The sequence below is a fragment of the Condylura cristata genome, unplaced genomic scaffold (genome assembly GCF_000260355.1).
Source record: "Condylura cristata isolate star-nosed mole 26May11 unplaced genomic scaffold, ConCri1.0 scaffold00018, whole genome shotgun sequence".
Lineage (NCBI taxonomy): Eukaryota > Metazoa > Chordata > Mammalia > Eulipotyphla > Talpidae > Condylura > Condylura cristata.
The window spans coordinates 6,296,146-6,309,951 of record NW_004567119.1 but is presented as its reverse complement, the minus strand read 5'-3'; the positions used below and the strand labels follow the sequence as shown (position 1 = coordinate 6,309,951).

The 13,806-nt window shown below is 48.3% G+C and overlaps 1 protein-coding gene and 1 long non-coding RNA gene across 4 annotated transcripts in view; one reads left to right on the top strand and one right to left on the bottom strand.

The window, feature by feature from the left end:
* The window catches only part of GAB1 (GRB2-associated binding protein 1), a 93,583-nt gene that overhangs the window by 49,300 nt on the left and 30,477 nt on the right, over window positions 1-13,806 (bottom strand). The window lies entirely within an intron of this gene.
* Window positions 11,012-12,294, top strand: LOC105853821. Its single transcript, XR_001145589.1, has 3 exons — window positions 11,012-11,076; window positions 11,185-11,245; window positions 11,819-12,294. It is a non-coding gene; the product is annotated as an uncharacterized LOC105853821 (long non-coding RNA).

Here is a 13,806-nt window from a genome sequence, read left to right as displayed (position 1 = left end):
GAAGCAAAACGCTTTCTCCAATTTCTCCGCTGTTCTAAGCTTCCTGAGCAGTTGGGACAAGAAACAGAAGGGAAAAACCACCCGGCACTGTAGCTTATACTCAAGACTTTGAAGTTCTTTCCCTTTCTGTTGCTCTAGCCTCAAAGCCTGGCACAGGTGGGACCACAGGAGAGACTTCATGAGCAATGCTTGAGAAAATGCACCAACGGATGAGTCTTGCCGTAAGGTATAAGGTGAACCTAACACGTTCGTCACCTTCGTCTTCCATACAGTTACGAGCTGGCCACTGCCGAGTGGTTTGACGGAGGAAACGTGCCAGGAAAGTAAAAGAAATACTTGGACAATGAATGTCCTGAAAATTCACCAATAAGCACATATAAGACGTAGTTCCGCTGTAAATCTGGAAATGGAGAAAGAAGTCTACGAAGACCCACGTGAGGTGTTGTGATGCAAAGCACAACTGAGTAGGAAAACTTTCCCGCGTGTCTGCGGCGTGGCCAAGCAGGTGTGTGGGGGGGGTGTACTCCGTGCAGGGGCAGTTTCCTCTGGTCTCTGTTCTCCCGTTTGCCCCCTAGTGGAGCAGAGAAAATATGAAAAAGAGAGGCACTACAAAAATCAGGAAAAGCAAACACAAACAGAACAAAACAGAGGGCATACTTTGGACTTCTAGAAGTTAGCCACTCTGAGAAAGTTAACTTACGAATTCCAACGAGTTGCTTCTGTCCCAAAGACAAAACTTTTGTTCAACTTAGGTAGTGGACCTTCGATCGCTGCTTTTTATGGAAAAGTCAGCCCCTTCGGTTGCACTGAGACAGGATACAGCTTCCCTGAGGACAAAGTTTCATTGACTGCTAAGTTTTTCCTTGCCGTGTGGCCATTTCTATCTGGTCTTCAAGTGACCACAAAAGAGATTCTGGGCCCTCCCTGGTGGCACAGCATGTTAAAGCACAGCACTGAGAAGCTAAAGCCACTTCTGCATGAGTTTGATTCCCGCCTGCCCCGGAGGTGACCCCATGGCGCGGCAGACCTCTCCTGACCTGCCCGCTGCTCCCCTCAGCAGTGGACTTTGTCGATCTGCCTGTTCTGCTCCCCACTCTGTCTCTGGTGAAGCCTCTCACCCTCCGAATCTCTGGCCTGTACCCCAGTTCTGTACGAATAAATAAATCTTAAAAAAACAAAAGAGATTCTGGAGCTCTGTGCATTACTCCCAGGGGATGGGAGGCCAGAGAGCCCAGGCACAGGTCCTCTGGGGAGCCCACTTACTGCACAGGGCCTTTCGGTCGATTAGGAAGGGGTGCGGGTTTGTCTGTGACCCCTTGCCTACAACAGCTGTCTCTCCTCCAAAATGCCTGCCCACTTTACACTAGTATTTCACGCTAACTCACACAGATCTTCAAACACGAAGATGACAGATCCTGTTGACTTACGTAAACCATCACGTAAACCCCTCCCCTCGTGCCTGGTGACACACAGGATGGCCATGGTTGCAGCAGTCACACTGCCTGAACAAGACACCAGGACCAGTCCCTGGGGATGCAAGTATCACAGTTTCTGGGCTTCAGGGACACGTGGGCTCTCCCCCTTAACTTCCAGAGCCATCGACAGAATGCGCAATGACTTATGATGTTTGTAAACAACATGATTTCTAGTAGAGTCCAGATGTTCTTCTAGATTAAGTCTTGAACATATAAAACCCCTCTTAGTGGGAACCATTTTCCAGAACTTCATAAAAATCAAATGAGAAAACTCAGAACAAGAAAAGAAAGAAAAAACATTCAGAGATGAATAAAAGCACGAAAAAAACCCCAGACATAATTTAATTTGTCCTTTTTAACTCCCTTTGTGGAAGTGCATTACTATGGTAATTCTGACAGGTCCTAAAAGCAGTGAGCATCAAGTGATTTATGGCCACAACATATACACATGCACGCGGCCTATCGGCCTCAACACCCTCCTGGCTTTTCCACAGAGAAAACAGCAGCACACATGGGAGTGAGGGGGTGGGGTGGGGCGAAGTAGCAAAGGTTTACTGCAATAAGCAAATGCTCAGGATATGGGAAGATGAGACTGTTCTGTTCTCAGACTGCTGGGGAAGCTAAGAAAAGCGGGAGGGAACAGCTGACCTCCACCCTCTGTTCATGTCACCCTCTCACTCTGGACAGCCCCCAGCCACAGGAAGTCTCAAGAAGGCAGAAGGAAGCAAAACGCTTTCTCCAATTTCTCCGCTGTTGTTTGCAGCACGAAAAGGCAAATTTCACATGAGGCCCCCCTAAAGGGTCTTCTAATCATCCAGGCCCTTATGACTGCAAGAAGGAAGACTGGCATGGGGGTGAGGGGGAGCACTGAGCTCTACATACTTGCTGGTGTCCTTGTGAACATTAATCTCTGGTCTGTTTCACAGTCAAATTATTTCTGGGGGACGAGGTAGGGACTTCAAGGAGCTCAAATAATTGACTTTCTTAAAATTGACTATATTTAGGTAATGATATCACTCCTAAGTTTTAAATACACTGACATTATGATACAACTCTCAAAGCATGCTTATACATCTAATTTAATGTTTTGGAGCCTGTTCAAATTATTCATTAAAATGAGTAACCAAGAAAACGACGACGAGGCAGCTGTTCTATGTAGAGCTGACTTTCAGCATGTTTATACTTAAACAGAGCAGAATAGGCAGCTCAAGAAAGGCTCCCACACCCCAATGTATTTTAAAAATCAGTGCGGTATCACGATTCAAGCCTTAAGTGCACACACACAGGACTCGCTCTTTGTGCGCTCAGACATTACCCGTGTGGTGCTGATCACAATCTGCTCGCTGCTGCTGGTTTGCTGAGCTCTGGCTCTCGCTGAGCAGATCACAGGGCAGAGGACTTGGAGGCGATCTGCCATTGGGTCCTTCCAGCCCCTAACACGTTACATTGAAACTACAGGTGCTGGAGAAAACGACTTATAGTAAAGAGTGCTATTCATGCATACCTGTCAGATTCAAACACCAGACAGAACAACCAAACTAATCAGAGGACACAACAATCCTCCCCGCCACCCTGCCCCTGAGTCCTCACCCCTGGGAGCATGTTCTCAGCTTATTTATTTATTTATTGGCTTCTCTTGGGGGTTATCTCTGCTGGTGACCCCTGACAGAAGGACTCCCCACCCCAACATTCTCTGCATTTGTAGAGCAGTGAGTGTCTTTAGTCCCTCGTAGCCTGGCTTCAACTCTATTCCCCCCCCTCCCCCCCCCCCCGCGCCGGGGTGCTCATCCTTTCTGGTTTTAGCACCCCCTGCTCTCAGGTATGCAGTTTTAAATGGATTCAACATTTCTTCCTCTGTCCTCCAGACCTCCAGGGATCAGCACCCTCATCGGAAACCAGCCCTAAGTAGTCCTCTTTTTATTTATTTTTAGAAGTCCTCTTTGAAGGTCTTCATTTGAACCATGTGGGCGAATGAAATTTCTTTCTGGGAGATTTAAGTGACACCCCACACTGCGAGTGCCACGCTCATTTATCACACGTCCACGTTATCTGTGGACAGGCAGCCTCGGTGGTCAGCCTCGCTCAGCTGGCCCCCTGGCTGCCTCCCCGTCCTCCCTCCCAAGCCAGTGAGCCTACCTGCTCCAGTCCCCTGACCAGAGAGAGGACTTCCAGCCACACAGTCCAGCTGCTATCTTGGCTCATCAGCACGGGGCTTTCTTAGAGCTTCCATCCTCTCCGCGCTCCCACTGTCTTACTCATCTGCTTTCCATTGTCAAGGTTGAAAGAGTGTTTACATTCTAGCAGATTGGTCTCCATTTTCTGTGATTTTTTTTTTTGCTCTAAAGGTTGAGTCTAAGGATTTCAAATCCAGGCGGGCACCACTCTGTGACGCGGGGGTGGCTGTCCCCAGCAGGGCAGGGCCCACCTCTCCCACCCTGGGACAGCCCCTCCCCCCAAACTTTTCCCCCACCCTAGAGACTCAGCAGAAGCTCTCCCAAGGGAAGGGTTTTCTTCTCACCTTTTTCCCTTAGCACCCCAAGCACCCCACCGCAATGTCTGTGCCATCAAAGCCTTCCTGTTCCTAGGTCTGCTGTTCTGGGGTCCCGCCTGCCCCTTCTCCACTAGGACTGCGAGCTGAAGGCTCCTGACCGTCCTCCTGGGGCAGCGTGTGGACCAAGCCACCTTGGTCCTTCTGGCTCTGATTTCTGTGGCCTCGGCCTCCCACCAGAGGGCACGTGGGAGGCACGTGTCAAAGGAGGCAGCACAGCACAGTGGTTAACGATGACTGGCGACTCACTTCGACTTGGAAAAACACGGTTTTAAAAATTAGCACGTACTATGTTACTCTCTGAGAAGAAAACGACAGAAACTTCCGGGGACTGTAAGGAGAGAACTCTCGCGAGGGCCTGAGTCATGGGCAGTAAACAGCCGTACTGCTCAATATTAAGGTGCAATAATCATTAATAATCATTCACGAAAACATGGATCTTGTGCTCCATCGGGTGACGTCCCAGAACCAGGGGAGAACATTTCAGCAGCAAAGATGAGCAGCCATCCTGAATCCATTTACTCACTTGCCCAAAATATTTATTGAGCAACTCCACACAGCCCTGCTGCTTCTGGAGAAATAAAAATTCATCTACTGCAGTGGATGAATTCCCAGAGGGGACGTCGAGAGCAAGTCAACAAGCAAGGCTGACTTTAGCGTTCTCCCAACATGAGCAAGGCAGAGGCGTGCTGACTGCAAGTGTGTGGGGAACCGTTGTGGCTTTCACAAAATGTGTCTCAGCGCACGAAGACCCCACAGCTCCAAGCACAGCACAGTCCCTCTGAGCAGAGGCAATGATGGAGCTGATGAGAGTGTCAGGTCCTGGAAGAAGCCTCTTGAAAGCACTTGTCCTCTCAGAGGTCTCCATCAGCTAATTCGATGAGGTCATCAATGTGTGGCTGTCTTATCTCTGGGCTGGCCAATACTGCAGCCCCTTGCCACCCCCTGGCACCAAGGGAGGGTGCCCCTCTCTCCCCGCCAATATCCATAAGCAGAACAAGCCCCTCAAGCAAAGAAGGAAAAAGACAGAATGGATGACGTTCATTCAGTAACTGTTCCTTGAACATTTTCTACGTTTGTAATGAACTAAGTGCTTTCTGCCTGCTAGAGTGCGCCAACGAATGAAGAGGAGGAAGGAGAGGCGAGCAAGGGCGAGAGACCTGTGTGCCGGCGGGGCAGGTGGGCGGCAAGAGGCAACCAGACCTCGTGCCCCATACACGAAAGACGACATCTCCGCGACAGACTTTCCAAGGGTGTGTGTCCTCTACAGTGTGCTCAGGAAACAGGAGGGTGCATTGACTTCTGCTGGGGGAAGGATCAAACAAAAGGAGACAGCTTCCCTTCAAAGGGGAGCAATTAAGTCGGACACAAAGAATGATGAGGTGGGCTCCCCAGGGGAGCAGGGAGGCTAACACTGAAGTGAGCCCAGCCTCGCCTTTGATCTACATCTTTCTCCTCTTCTGCTGACACCTTTCTCAGTGTTACTCCTCTGCTTTCTCTGCAGAACCCACGACCCTCTCTCTGGTATCTCTCATTTCCATTTCATTCCTTATATTTGCCTTAAGTGCATCAAACATGTTTTGTGCTTTTTTTTTTATTTTGCAAAGGTCCTATTTAACTTCCCTTCACTTAAAAAGGAGATATCTTTATATTTCCTTTGTTTCCAAGCAACTTAAAAAAACAAACAAACATCTGAGCATAGCTCATTCTTGACCTTTTTGTTTGTTTAGGAAAGCAGGCACTACTTACAAGGAAACAAGCCTTTATTCTGAATGCAGAAACTAGTCTGAAAACCTGGACATTCACCAGCTGAAAACAAGAACTAGTCGACAAGATCTCTACAGGTTGTTCCCACCACAATAGCAGTAAATCATTAACCGTTATTGTGTACTCACAACGAGCAGGCACTGTTCTAACCACCGTGCACACTGGTGTGGTCCTCGGCAGAGAGACTAAGTCACTTGCTCAACATCACACGGTAAGTGGTGAAGCCAGTGGCTACGGCCCTAAAGCCCTTCCCTTAGCAACTTGTCTGGCTATTTCTTTAAGACAGGGGATGGCAAACATTTTTGCAAAGGGGAAGAGAGTAATGTTTTAGGCACTGCAGGCTACCCATGGTCTCTGCCTCATAGCCCTCTCCTTCCTTTGATATGCTGAAAAGTGGGAAGAAACTTCTGAGAAGAGATCAGACCCCACCTGGGCCCCCCTCACTTCTGGAGAGAGAGGCTGCTACTTTCCCTTTAGAAAGTCTGGCAGATGGACAGAGAAGAAGCCCAGGTATCCAGGCTTGAACAGCCTGTCAATGTCCAAGAAATAGCCCCTGAAACCATTCACGTAAAAAACAATCAAATTGAGGGTTTGTGACAGTTTGCGGACAGACATAAGGACACACTGCTTGTAGAAACGGACCAGGGACAAAGTGCACTGTTGGGAGTTAATAAGGAATTTCACCAACCTATTAGCCTTCCTCAAATACAGAACTCTGGAAACTCACCCCCTCACTGTAGCTGCCGGACGGAACACCTGTTTACTGGCCCCACGAGTGCAGTCAGGATGCCTTCCTTTTCAAAGTCCCTCATTTAGGGCCATCCCTGGTGAAGCAACAGGTTTAAGGTACAGCATTAGGGAGCTGTCCACAGCCACTGCAGCACGAGTTTGATCCCTGGCCAGGGAGTGACCCACATGGCACAGCAGACCTCTCCTGATCCACCCGCTGCTCTTCTCAGCAGTGGAGTTCGGTGGATGTGTCTGTTCTGTTCCCTACCCTGTCTCTTGTGAATCCCCCACCCAGCACCTCTGGCCTGTACCCCAGTTCTTGTGTGCATAAAAAAGTAAATCTTAGAGAAAAAAAAAAAGTCCTTCATTTTTGAGAATTCATTATTGCACCATCAAATACTTACAGCCTTCAATGTCAGAAACTAAAGAGAAGCTAATTAACTACTAACTCAAGACCCCCGAGCAGTGTGGAAACCCTAAAAATATGAACTTTGGCCATCTGTGTTCATCCCGGTCCTCCAACAGAGTCTTACTCGCATAAAATATTAACATGTCACCACCACTTTTGAGGATTTCAGAATTTCTGAAAAAAGTTCAACACTCCATATATTTAGCAACCACTTAATTTAAAACAATCAAAAACTCTACTTCTTTGATGAACCCAGTCAGAGAGTAGGAAAGCATGACTTTAGATATTTTTTATGTTACCAAGTCAAACAGGCCACTCTACAAATCCCACCTGTTAGAAGACTTACTTAGAGGTAAATGTAAACTACAGATAAATTTTGGTTTCAAGTACTTTCTGTTCATTATTTTGCAGGGGCGGGGTGGGAATGAAAGTCGAGAAACAGACACTTCTTTCTTCCCTATCAACTTTGGACCAACTGTTTAAAATAACTGTAGCTATTTTCAGCAGTTAGGCAATGGGTTACTTATAAAGGCAAAACCAGATGCCTGCTCTTTACGATCATCCGTTATCAAACCTCTGAGCATTACTCGCACACACGAGAGTCAGAGAATGTGACCTGGAAGTCTAAATCATGGGTTTCAAAAAAGATCCGTGGGGCATCTCGGGATACCAGTTCAGTCCTTCCACTGGGAATTCAGCAATTGATAAAACCCAAGAATAAAAGAACCGAAGGAGGTCATTTGATTAAGGAATTTAAAAATAAAACAGATGAACCAAATGAAACATAAACAAACGTTGAGGCTGTAAAACCAATTAGTGGTTACCCGAAGGGAAGTAGAGGGTAAGTGGGTCAGTGTGGCACGAGGGGACTGGCAAGGAACCGGGCTTTCGGTGGTGAGCTGAAGGCAATATATCCACACGGAGGCACACCTGAAGCCTCTGTTGTTCGTGACGCAACGTTACGTCAACATGAAAAAATGCTGTGACACTAGATCTTTACTCACGACCTGATGTCCTCAAGAATGAGTGTGTTTCTTTTGCTCTTGCTTACTTAAGAGTTAATTTTTACCTGAGTGCTTTCTTCTAAAGGCAGAAACTCATGGAGGTGGCCTTTGTTTTTCCTTTAGCAGCAGGGACAAGAGATTATCTCTGTGCAAGCAGACTCTGGCCTTCTGCACACAGCACAAGGTAAATCTTTGAGAGAGAACATCGAGGGCAGTATTTCCCGTACAAGCCCCTTCTTCTTTCCTTTTCTACACTTGCAATAACAACCTGGTTCCGAGAAACAGGTTCTTCAGAAGCTTGCGTACTTTGTCCTGGCCAAGTCAGATAAGGGTTTAAGTTTCATTTACAGAGCAGGCCTTACTGGGTAATGGCCGGCTCGGAGGGAGCACAGCTAATCAGCCCAGCGTCCTTTTATCAAGTCCCCACCCTGTCTCTGCTCGCCGACTCCAGGCTTACCTGGATGGGCACCACAGTGCTTAAAAGTCCCTCCCCACAAACAAGGAAAATGGAAGGAGAAAGAACATCCTGTCCTGCAGCAGCCCTGGAATTCTTCTGTCCCTTACCAGAAAGATCATTTTAAAAAAGAAGTAAGCCTACAAACAATGGCTGCATTTACTAAGCCCTCAGGTGCTCCACAATCAGTGCTTCCTTTCGAAAGTGCGGGCTGAAAGTGGGTGCGTGGCTGTCCAGCTAGAAATTACATGCCCCAGCCTCTGGCGGGCAGGTGTCAGGGGGTGTCTTACTCTCCCCACCAGGAAGCGAGGACATAGCAGGAGAGGAACCTTTCCTCCACCTGGACTTAAACACACGAGGCAGGACGCCTCCGCTCCTGTTTTCCCCCTGAGCTGAGACACAGATGCGCCCAGCGAGGAGACACAGATAGAAGGAACCTGGGTCCTGACTTTTCACAGGATCACGACAGGCTGGAGCGCCTAGAACTCACTGGTTACGTGAACCATGATGAAAGCTGCCCCTCTCTTAGTTCATGGCACTTTAGGGTCTCTTTCTTCCAGCCACGCAAGATTTATGGTCACTGACACAAACACTGCTGTAGCACTGTCTGGAGTGCTATGCAAGAATGAGCTCATTAATGAGCCTCTAAGGAAGTACTGAAACTACTCCCATTTTCCAGGCAAAGAAACACAGGCCGAGAGGATTGGGGATATTTGCAAGGACACAGAGTGGGTGCAACTGCGGGCTGTACCATACCAAGCTCAAAATCCTGGCCATGACCCTACATGGCTCATCCCCATACAGACTGGCTCACTCTAACTGACATTTTTCTTCTCTGTTATTTATCACTTATGTACCTAGAGGAAACGTACCAATTAAGATTTTTCTTCTCTGTTTTTTTATCACTTGTATATCTAGAAGGAAAGTACTATGCTCTCCAATTAGGGGGAAATACATTATATTTGCTGTGGTGATAAATACCTGTACTCTGTTGAAGAACTAAATCTGTATAAAATTCCCAAACTTACAAAGAATCATACAGCAGGCTGAAACACACTCTAGTTGAAAGTTTTTACTCCCTTTCCAAAATGTGACCCACCAAGTCTGTACCTCCCTCCGCTCAGCTGTGAGACACAAAGCTGATTCATAAGGAGCCCATTTTGGCTGTGTGTAATGTTATGTTTATCAAAACAGGGCCCATGAAACACGGCAATGGGGTTTTCCTTTGAGTAATAGGAGGCCACACACCTTTACCCCACCCTCCCCTCAAACGTTTTAAGCTAAACCCAAGAGCCCTGCCAGAGAGGCACAATTAGGGGTGGAGGGAATGGATGTGGGGGGAAGGGAGGCTGGAAACATACACCTCTTTTGTCCTTACATTTCTCCCCTCAAAAAAATCACTTTGCTTAAGAAGTCATGGGCCTTTCCACAAGCTCTTACATTCAACAACAGTCAGAACCCACCTCCGCATTCATTCAACAATGCATGAAGCGAGTACTTACTGTTTGCTGAGTACAATGATGGACACTGGACACAGAATGTGAGAGTTCCCCACGCACCCCCCTTTCCAAGACCCACAGGGGCAGCCTGAAGCCACAGATAGCACTGAACCCTGTTTGTGCTATGTTTTCCTAACACATCTATGATAAGTTCAATTTATAAACTAGGCAGAGTAAGAGATTAGTGACAACCAGTCATAAAACAGAACGATGATCAACAATAAAACAATATACTGCAATAAATGTCATTTAAGCGCAATCTCTCTCTGCCATGCGCTCTAATTGTATGTAATATTTTTAGACCATGGTTGACCACATGGGTAACTGAAATTGTGCAAAGTGAAAGCAGAGATAAGGAGGAGACAACTGTAAGAAAACACATGGAGAATGCAGAGACGGGACGAAGCAGTAACTTCCCATGCTGACAACAGTTTTTAGACGGACTTAAAGCAAGAGCAAAAATATCAGAACAAATTGTCTCCTTCCTTAATAACTGCAAAACGCTGTAAGTGACTGTCTTTCCTAACACCACATTGCATGTCGCAGGACAGTCTTGACGGCTGTCGTCATGGGGCAGTGGCGGCTGCTAGTGAGACCTGGGGGTCACCGCGCAGGACATATAAATAGCAAATTATGATGGTGTACAAGTAATTCTACCTACGGCGCTTAAAGTAAAATCCCCAAACGAAAAACCACATAATCGCAAATGCACACACATAGGAGCAGAAGACCCTTCCTGTGCCAGGCGTGCCCACCTCGCAGGCCGGGACTCTGTCATTATGCCCCAGCATCAGCCCGTGAACTCACAGGGGACAGTGACCACTCGTCCGGGCGGCGTCCTTCCCGAAGCCTTCAGCAGGCCGCCTGATCCATTCCGATCCACGCCTACCCATCTGCTCCCCAACGTTGTGCCAGCCTCGCCAGGCTTTAATTAACAGGAGACGAGTGAGCAGCCCGGCCTCTCTGCCAGCACAAGCAAGCGCTGCGTCACTTAGACTGGTCTCCCCATCCTCTGCTGAGCTGAGACGACAGCGAGGAAGAAAGAGTCGTTATTCCGTGGGGTAAGCCGCTGCTATAAAAGTGAAGGTCCTCTTACATTTGATTACCGAAGTGTAGACAGATGCACTGAGAACACAGCAGGGCGACTGGAGAGACGCGTGAGCAGTCGGGGGGTGACGGATAAGTGACATGGTGAGGGGGGCACGGCTGGGGGTGCGTGGTCCCCTGCAGTGGCCGTCACCTGCTCCTCTGGTGCCTCCCACGGCACCACTGGGTTCTGGCTCAGCCTTGGCTTTTCAGGGAACCCTCGAAGCTCCCAGCACGAGTCAGGGAAATGCTGCTCCGCTTGGGACAGTGCCTGGTAAGTAGTCTTCATTTTCTCGGTTACTACAAACGAGGTAAAAACTGTGCTTTTCTGCCCCCATGTTTATTGCTGCTTTATTTACAATTGGAAAAACATGGAAGCAGCTCAAATGCCCAAAAGTGGATGACTGGATAAAAAAAAAAAAAAGATGTGGTCCATGTACACAATGGAATATTACTCAGCAACCAAAAAAAAAGAAGAAACACATGTCTTCTGCAGCAACTTGGATGGAGCTGGAGAAGATCATGCTTAGTGAGATAAGCCAGAAAGAGAAAGAAAAATACCGGATGGTTTCGCTCATAGCAGGAGTATAATGGACCAGGCGAGAAAATAACAAAAATAATGAGCAGGCCATATACCAGAGACATTTTGTGGGGGTGGAGTAGGGAATGGGATCAAAAATGGGGGGTGGGGAGGGAAGTGCACGGGATTATGGTGATGGCACACGGGTGACTTGGTGATGGGAAACCCATGGAGATTACAATTGAGATGAAAAAAAAATGTACAAAATGATGTAAAAATAAACTATTATATTATAAAAAAAAAAAACAAAACTGTGCTTTTCTGCAGGTTGAGGAGCCCTCATGCTGACAGCATGTCCAAGTCCTGTTCTCCCCGACACCTACCTCCTGCAGGCGGCGGGCGGCACTTTCAGCGAGAGGCCTTGCTCCGAGCTGGGCCTCGGAGACTCTCGCCTCTGCAGGGCTGGAGCTGCCCCCGCCATGGTGACAGCACACAAGGCAGCGTGCACAGAGGTCACACAGGCCGCGCACATGTCCAGGGAGGACGAGCTGACCCTCCGCGTGGGCGAAGGAGCCCCTCCGAGACGGGGATCAGAAACCTAGGGGTGCCTAACGGAAATCAGCACCCTCTACCTGCTGACTGTGCCCACCGTTTCCCTAGGTGCCCAGAGCTTCCGACAGAGTGAGGCTAAGGAGATTCCAGGGGCAGGTGAACACACAGAGCTGGCACAGGGCAGCAGGCCTGGGGGGCTTCTGTTTGCCCAGGAGGGGGAGTGGAAGAGGAATTCAGATTAGGGCCAGAGTGGGAATACCCGGGGGGGGGGGGTTTGGCAAACCCAGGAGGGGGCTCTTATGAATAAGGTGGGACCCCCCACTCGCAGTGTGTAGAGAGACAAAGAGCCACACTTACAGGTTGCCTGAAAGGGTCTGGAGGAGGCAGGGGCGGTAGACGGGAGACCAGTGAGAAGACCCTGGCGAAGAAGACTGACCTAGAGTAGAAGCAGTGAGCAAAGGGCAAGGGTCCTGCCAGGCAGGAATGGGCTGCAGGAAGAGGGCACGGACTGACTGACGATGCTTCGTTTTAAAGATGGCCGCTCCCTTCAGGAAGCTCTCTCCCTGTCGCACCAACTGTTCTCCCCCTGGCTCCTTAAATGTATTCCTTAGTACTTTCTTCAGCAGACATTCGCCTACCAGCTCACGCCCTCAGAGGCTTCAGACTACCAAAGTCCTTTCCCAGCAAGAAAAGGCCTCTTGGGTGAAGGCGTGTAAGGAGAGAAGACCCTCACCTATGGCTGAGCTCCAAAAAAGAACCTCAGGAGGTCAGCACTGTCCTCTCTCTGCTCCTTACAGCTGGCCAGGTCAGTGGTGCCCCCGCAGCAGGTCACTCTGGACGACAGACCTGCCCCTGCCCCTCCTTAAACTCCACTACCCAACTATACACCCAATTTACAAGTATTTATGGGGGAAATAAATGCATGGGCTGGGGGTAGGCTTTAAACTACTCCAGAAAAATAAGTTTGGGATAGGGTAAGAATGGGGGGATTTTTACTGCCAAAGCTCTGTACTTCTCTGTTTGTAAAGTACCATAATACAAAGTTTAAATTAACAACCCACGTCTTAACTGAATTTCCACCTGCTTATTTAGCAGGCCCCTTTCCATGCCAGAGATCAGTTGCCCTCCCTATATTTATTTCCCCTATCTAACGTCTAGGAAGGATTAGATAAAAACTAGGTTTTGCAGACAATATGGTCTCTGTCATAACTACTCTACTCTTCCGCTGTCACACAAAAGCAGCCACAGACAATTTGTACACAAATGGCTGTGGCTGGTTCCAATAAAATTACTGACAATGACAGATCACTGTTCGCAGACCCTTATGGCAATAGAAGCTGTCACAGGTGCCTCGCTGGCTGAAGATGACAGTTTCCAGCCTCCCTTGCAGCTAGGTCTGCTTACGCGTTCTGCTAATACTACGCAAGTAAAAATGATCTCTTGGGCTGAAAAAGGATCATGGGCCCTGGTCATCTTCAGTTGTAAAGATGGAACACCATTGTTGGGATGGGAGGGAAGTGAGATAGAAGCAAGTTGTCTATCTGGGTACCACATTCATCCTGAACAGATGGACCTTATAGGCTGTTTAGAGACAGAAAAAGAAGGGAAAAGCCCCAACCTTTACTTTGTGAGGTCACTGTATGTGGGGGCATATTTTTATAAAGTGTTGCATTTTCAATTTTACCTCAGGGCTAAGGCTGCATACAAAGGGGGCTTTCTTCCGGGGGATGGATGCTCCACAGTCAGTCACACACCCACAAGGC